The sequence below is a fragment of the Egretta garzetta genome, unplaced genomic scaffold, assembly GCF_000687185.1.
Source record: "Egretta garzetta isolate BGI_Z169 unplaced genomic scaffold, ASM68718v1 scaffold197, whole genome shotgun sequence".
NCBI classification, from domain to species: Eukaryota; Metazoa; Chordata; class Aves; order Pelecaniformes; family Ardeidae; genus Egretta; species Egretta garzetta.
In genome coordinates, this window is record NW_009260274.1 from 1,478,748 (window position 1) to 1,486,909 (window position 8,162).

The following is an 8,162-nucleotide window of genomic DNA, read 5'->3' on the forward strand; positions in this document are numbered from 1 at the left end:
GGGGATCAGCAGCAGGTTTAATAATCCCACGCTGCGGGTAAAATAATCCTACCCTTTTCCTGCCCTGGGTTTGGCAAGAAACATGGCAAACTGCCTTTTTGCTGGGTCTAGTGAGGGTTTCTGCACCAGCTTCCACAGTGTAACCGAGGATTTCTTCTTTCCGTAAGGTTTTACTGAGTTGAAATTGCCTGGTGTGTTAAAACAAACGATCTCTGGAAACAACAGTAACTAGCTGGATAATTGGTGTTAATCACCTGTGAAACCTTGGCCTCATCTCCAGAATACTACCAGTGTCTTGGGTGCACGTACCCTGTATATAAATAACTTTCTCAGTGTCATGCCGTTGTCTGAAATTCAAGGTTTGCTGCTGGGAGGCTCTGGCGGTGAAATTTTTATGGTCTTGTGCCTGATCTTTAAGCAGATACAGAATCACAGACACTGTTATATCCTGTTTACTCCTTTTGAATATATTATTAAGCATTTATTGGTACCGAAAGAGCATAATTAAATAGCATGCCAACTGTGGATGAACACTGTATTGATGACGGCTGGTGGCACGGGAGGGCACTGGAGACAAGTGAATTTTATTAACATTGTCATTTCCAATCCCCAGCATCATAAAGGACTTGGACGTTTTCTATTACAGTTGCAGATCTACCTTAACATCACTAAAGCAATCGTAGTGTGGGAAATTAGGTATAAACTGAAAAATAATTAAAGGCCCAGTGACAACTTGATAACACTGAATAATTAAAGTGTTGGTAACAAATCCTGAATTTTAATTTTCTTGCTATAGCTGATGGCAGTAATCGAGATCAAAAGCATCTTCACTGCTTTAGGAAAGCTCACTCATGTATGTATTATTTAAGGAGGGGAAGGAAAAAAGATGAAAACCATAGCTCTGGGTTAGGTCTGCTAACGGCTCAGGAATCACGTTAAATCCTGCAGACAGGAAGGTGCCAGACCCAACCGAGCAGCTCCCCTCCAGCGCTCTTCGAAGAGCATTAAACTGCAGGAGGCACCTTCAGCAGCCCCGGCAATGCTATTTGTATTTAGGATACACTCCGTAGGCAACACGGGAGTGGAAGTGAGCACAGGCGCTCATTTTAAAGCACAAGGCCACTGCGTGGGGGCAAACACAAGATCTGCAGCGTGGATGTGGGCTGTACAGACGACCTCGATGGCACGAGCCTTGGAGCAAGAAGAGATGGCCAAGTTACACCGGAGCTGCTTCATCGGCTTTTCTTTCCTGGGATTTTTGAAGCAGTTATGGTCTTGCCACACTGAGTTTCCTGAGATGTTTGGTGCTGGTTCTTTCGTGACTCCTCATGCCTGCCTGGAGCTGTGGCTCAGCGATCGGACCCTTTTTGGGGTAAGGACTTAAAAGCTGGTGGAGGGGGAAGGAAATGAGATTGATGTGGCCGCATGGGAGAGCAAGGACAGAGGGAGGGAGCCGGGGCCCTCAGGGCCTGTCATCACCTTGGTGGCCCTGCAGGGCTTACCTAAGGTAATGGTCGCAGTTGCTGTAATGATGACTTAAATAGCATCGTTGTCTGAAAAGACATTAAGTACCTTAGCTTTGCCCAGAGTTGGTGCTGCACATTTTTACCTATGCACACGGGGCTGCCTCCAAGGGTTGCTGGGGCTGACCCTGCACCCCTCTGCTGGCCAGGGCCACCCCACGAGGGTGATGCAGGGTTTGGAGAGGCAGCCGTGCTCTGCATGGCGTTACTGGGCGTTGACCCCAGCTGGATCCGGCCAGGGTGTGGGACTCGGTGAGGAGCCCAGCAGAAATTGTTCATAGTGGGGGACATGGCAGGGGTGCAAAGAGCTCCTAGAATATCCTTTTATTTTTGTATACATTCAGATGAATTAAATAAACTGATGAGGTGTTACAGTGGCACGCAGCCTACAAACTGGAAAACTTCCAGCATTTTGTGATGGGACAGAAGGTTTGACTGCACCTGATGTCTGTGGTAAAGCCGTCTCATTTTTTACTTTGGCTATCCTGTATATCTATCCACATGCACATATAAATTTTAAAATTAATATTTGTTCCATATGCTGAAACTAGTCCTTACTGTGCATTTTTTTTGTCTAACAAAACCATATGATAATAATATTTTTACCTAATTTCAAAGCCATGTTTAAACAACCTTGTTGGAGGCTATCAGCTGCATCATGACCCCTCAGAGCTGGAAAGCCGAGCATCTCCCTCCCTGTCCTTCTCCTACATTGGTGGTGCGTGATTTGGAGGCAGCACAGAGCCTTGTGTGTGCGATGCCTTGCCATGGGAGGGCTCCTTCCCCTGCCTGAGGATCATGTCACCGCATTCACCCCCTGTGTTTATCGATCGGCTTCATTGAACTGAATTTGACAGCGAGCACAGCGTTGCTGCCTCGTATGCGAGTGGGCACAGCTTAACGTGTGGTGAAGAGGATTTGGGCTCTGGTTGCACATTTAGGGCTGGGAGTGCCTTATCTCCTCCGTTAACTCATCCACTTCTGAGCCCTTGTCATTTACCTTAATATCCTTTCTATCCCACCGGACCCCTCATTTGGAAACCCTTTGAATCAAGTATTGGCTTTGCTATGCAGGCTTCATTTGGGATTCCAGCATGAATGAAATGAAACTGTAAATAATAATAAGCAGAAGCAGAAGGCATTTCTGTAGGACTGGGACATAGGGGATGCTTGGGGAGAGACTTCACACCTGACACCCAGCTGCCTTCCCAAAGGCTAGGAGATTTTGGGATGAAATAAAACACAAATACCTCGCAAAGCATGGACTCTGCTCCGAGGGACTGACAATCTCAGTGAGCCAAAGGAAGAGCTGTTGGGAGGGAGAGGGGAAAAGAAAAAAAGACTTTGCTGAGGTCTTGCCATGGACCAGCAGCTCCTCTGCTGCGCAGCATCCTCTCTTCTCCAGCAAACCTATGCCCACATTCCATGAGCTTGCTGAATATTCCAATAATTCAAACAGTCTCTCCTAAGAGCTGCTGCTGGAGCAGATGGGACGGGGGATGCACGGCTGTAGCAAGGGTGCAGGAGACACCCAAGGCCATGCCTGCATCCGGGCAAGGATGTGCCAGCCCTGAGCACATGGCAGCCGGTGTCACGGCCCCGTGGCAGGGCAGGACCCGGCAGGCACTCCCTGCTGCTTTTCGGGGATACGTGTGGGTGCGAGGGGGAGCTGAGCCCCAGGAGGACCAGCAGCAGCTCGGGTGCACATCCTGCACGTGATCCGCTTTGGGAGCACAGCTCTTGCCAAGGGCAGGATGAAGGTGTATGTTCCAGGTAAGAGTTTTCACTGGGTTTGGCTCTGCTGCCTCTGTAAGAGCCCAGCAGCACGATGGCAGGTTGTAAAGGCACTCGGGGCCCTGTAACTCTATCAGTTTTGATCAATTTTTCAGTCGAGTTAGTAATACACCAGAGAGCGTGTCAACGTGCTTTATGGAGGTCTGCAAGTGCCTACCGTGGCTAATCCATAAAGCTCAAATTGTTTCCTGGAAAACAGACATTTTGTTGTCACCATGAGGAGACTACTAAGTAGCGGGGGGAAAAAAAAATAGAAGAAAAATACGGGGAGGCTGCAGTACCTGCTCGAGCTGCTGGGAACAGGGCAGGCAGCACCTGAAGGACAGGCTGAAGGCAGCAACCGCAGGGGGTGGGCCACCACCACCGTCCCAGTGCCCCCTCAGCCCTCGCCCCTGCAGCCCTTCTGCCCTCTTGCGCAGGAAAAGCAATTGCACTTCTGGTCATTTTTAATGAAATCTAACAATCAATTTTTAGCAATTCTTGCTAAAACCTGCCCCCAAATCCATAAAACATGGATGGCTGTAAACTGGTGGCATTAGCTCTATGCTTTAAGCGTATTGAGTAAGAAAGTCATGTCGTCGCTTAAACTCTTGAATGGGTCTCCCAGTTTTCTGAATTTATCATTATAATGTAAGATTATTTTGCTTTCAGGGTATTTATCACGGCATTTTTCTCAGCCTCCTCATCTGAGCTGGTTATTCTGCCTTGACTCCCCCCCTCCCCATCAACCACTGGAAGCTTTTATGAAATTGCTTTTAAATGAACCCATTCTGGGACTTCTTTCAAAGCATCTTCTGTGTTTTGAACCCTGGAGTGCATTTTGGGTACCCCAACATACCACAGAAACCGGAATTTTACTGTTGAAAATATGCTAAGAGAGTTTTCACAGAATCCCAGAAGGGCAGGGGTTGGAAGGGACCTCGGGAGATCATCCAGTGCAACCCTCCTGCTAAAGCAGGTTCACCTAGAACATGTTGCACAGGACATCGTCCAGGTGGGCTTTGAATATCTCCATTCACCTGACTCCAGGAGCTGGGAATTAGTAAGACCACCAAGTATCCTGACACTTAAGATAAAAATAGTAAGCGTGGGTGCTTACTGCAGAAGCCCAAGGTGAACGGAGGTCAGAGCTGAAAATGAAGGTGTAGTAGGAGCCCTCCTCACTCCCTACCCCCTGTAGCATTACTTACGCATTGCATAGATTCCCGTAGCCCATATGTGCTCATGGTATACATCTAGGGAGTCCTAATGCTCGAGAGACCAGGCCTGATCCTGCCTACACCCTGCCAAACCAATCTTTCTGATTTTCTCTCTGCTATTCATAGGAGAAATACAGATTTCAAACGAGGAGAAAAAAAATTGCCCAGAGATTTGACTATTGAGCCTGAAGAAAATCTCCTAGCTTTTTTCCACAGTAACCGTTCCACAGTTATGACCATTTTCAGAGATTATCAGTTTGCTGAATACCTTTTTTCCCCCCACTGTGTTCAATATAAAGTACTTTTCCTTTCCTCACATATAAAAGAAAACTAATCTGCAAACTGAAAGCCAAGTCCTTCGCCCTTCCCCGTGCCGAGTCCTGATGCAGAGAATAATGTTTGGCGAGCAGTAATCACATCGTAAGTGTTGCCTAAGGCCTGGTTCACACAGGATGAAAAGTCAGCAGGTGATAAGTTTCCAGATGACTTCTGTCAGTGCCTAAAAATAAAAAGGAAAGACAACAACAGCCCACGTTAGCGGGAAAGGCCAGCTCAAGCACAAGTAAATGGGGATCCAAGCGTAAGAGAAAGAGCAGAAAAGTGTCCTTGCATCACCACCTAGTGGCTTCTGGTAAAATAAATCTGCAGTCCCTTTCCTTTGGAAATTTTCTCCTCTACCTGTTAATGCAATCTGCTAAATGATAGATGAGCACGTTGCTAAACTTGCATCAGGAATGCTGGGCTGAGTCAAAGCTGCTTGACTGGATGTATTTCTTTGGATTCAATGTTTTATAAATATTCCTCAGTAAGTTTGCAGGCTTTCAAGGTGGTTTTCTTCCTCTGCTCACTTTGTGGCCGGAGCTGCTCCTGCAGCACAGAGCTGCTGGGTTCCAAAGGGACTGGCTGCCATGCTCCAGGGGACTGACGGGTGTATTTGCTGCCTGGTCTAAATACCAGGCTTTGAGAGGTGGCAGAACATACAGCGAATGGAAAGGAAACATTAACCCAACTTTCAAAGAAATGTTAATTTAGCTAAGGATATAACCAGAAAGATTCGGAGAAGACTGGCCAAAGCTGTGAAAGGTGAGCATCCCCCACTGGACTTGTACCTGCTCTCCCACCGTTTGCTCTCTCTGCTTACCCAGAAAAGCTTGATTGTCATCTTATTTCCATCAATGACATAAAAAGAAGTATTCCAGTTTTGTAACAGATTTTTTCCCAGCAGAGTGGCTTCTCTTGGGGTACTTTGGGTGCTCGGAGTATTCAGGCCTCTTCCCTTAGGAGGTGGTACAGCAGTGTCACTCATGTCATGATGGCTGGGCTCAGCCTTGCTCTAAGAGCAGGCAAGTAAACAGAATTTCCATTCTGATCCTTCATTTCGGGTGCAATTGAAACATAATCAGTAGCAATAATTAAGCGCTACTTCTGTGTTATCTGCTCTCTGGGGTCTGGGTCTGCCAGCAGTTTGCATCACCTTGCAAGGTGCCGTGATTAAGCCAAATTGCCCAGCTCTAACTCCTGCACCTGCAGGCTTCCTTGCTCCCAGTTACAGGCTGGCTGATGAGCCCTGCTCCAGCACAGGACCATTGATTTAGCCCACCAGTGCTGCTGAGAAACCTTAACACAAAGCAAACCTCTGCCAGCGCTGAGCTCCCCCGGACACAACCCACTCCCTGGTGCTGGATGTGAGGGTCCCTTATCACAGCCTTGTTTCTTACCAAAAACTCCTGCCCTCCATAGTCCATCCTCCTGGACCAGAAAAACTTCTCATGGAGCAGTCTCCACAGCCTTACTGTTTGCGCTGCTGACTTTGAGCCAGGGACAAAACCTCTTCCATCGGCAATCCTCCGCGTTTCTGTACAGCGGGGTTTGCAAATGCCCTGGGTTTTGTGGACTGTACCTGTTGGACGTGCTTGATCCTGCCGATGCTGTGCTCCCAGCAGCACGGGTACAGCCAGGGAAAGTTAAATTCTGAGCGTATTTTCCCGGCTGAAGGCCCGTGAGCTCTTGAGGGGTAAAAGGCACACTTTACCATACCTGTCTCTACTCTCAGACATATGGGTTTTTTTGAACGCTTTATGGTCTGTAGAGCAAAAGCTGGTCTTCACCTTGAATCAAAGAGCCTTTTTGGAAGGCGGTCACATTGCCCTCTCCCTCTGCCCTTGCCTTAGCTCTGCAATTACAGCTACAGGAGATATAACCTCTAGTAAAATGGTTTGAAAAGTGTGGTTTGAAAAGGTCTGGAAGAACTGCACCAGCAGCCAGGCTTTAATGAAAAGGCAGGAAGAGCTGGGTTAAAAAAAATAATTGATCTCCAGGCCTAGATGCTTTGGTTTTTTGGGAGGTTGAATCGAAATGTGGTTGGAACAGCCAGGGCCAGCACAGCGAGTGCTGTTGCCCCCAGGGAGGGACAGGTTCTGCTTCTCCAATGTCATCTTTTTCAGTATTTATCAGAAGTCATACTCCTTTTCCTATAGGAAAAAAACCCCTATACACATATAAAAACAAATGCTGTTGCTCAAACTCCAAAATCTAGTGCTGCCCAGGAGCTCTTAAATATTAAATGGGATTAATACAAACCAAAATTTCTTTTTAATGAGAAATCTTGTCTTTAACTATCAGGAAAATGGGTGCTACAAAATTGCTGGTTATCTATCTTCCTCTCCACCAGAACTTGCCTCATGCAGAATAACTTGTTTGCACCAAATATTTCACTTTGGAGAATACAGAAACTGCTGGCTGCACCTTAGAAGTTTTGCCTAGGACATGGAAAATGTCTAACAAACTGATGAAAAGACTTTCATTAAAAAAAAAAGAAATGCTGCTGCAGAAGGAAAGAGCTCTGCTCGCAAGAAAATCAAAGTTACATTTCATGGACCTTAATCAGTCGTTTTAGGCGGAGCTGGGAGGTTTGCAAAACATAAACAAGTAATGCCATGAAGAACCCTGTGAAAATGCCCAGGACCTTCCTGAAATTCATCAGCCTAAAAGCTGATTGCTATTTAGAAGATAAATTCATTGAAATTTGTTTTCCAGATACTCAGACTTTCCTGCTTGGAGGCACAGGTCTGAGGCTTGTCCTGGTGGGCTGATGGAGCCGTGGCATGGAGGGGACTTGGTGCCATGGGTGACACCAGCCCTGGGCAGGCTCGCCTCTGGGAAAAGCGAATGACCTATTTCTGCAGGATCAGCCCAAACCTGACCACCGCAACCTCAACGTGTGGGGAAAACCACTGTTGCTTTGTTTTTCTTGCACTGCAGCCCGGCTCCAGCTTTAGCCATCATTCCACCTCAGGAGATTAAACACCCCCCCGCCCCGCTCCCCGTCTGTATGAAAAACACAGTTTAGCGTGGATTTAGTCACGAGCTTGCCAGAACAGCAGCTGCCCACAATGTGCTGTTGTTTCCAGCGCCGGGGGAACAAAGGCTGTTGTTGTAGACTAATGCCAGCTCGGTTTTGGCATGAACCTACGTGGGCTGTTTGGAGCTGGGGAGGGACACGGGGGGGGCCAGGGAGGGCATCAGCCCGCAGTGGATGTACAAGGAGGTTCCCAAGGGCTGTGCAGCTCCTGGGTGCTGGAGGTTTCTCTACAGCTCCTGTTGCTCCGGGGAGGTACGGCTTTCTGCTGGGACCTGCGGGGTGTCC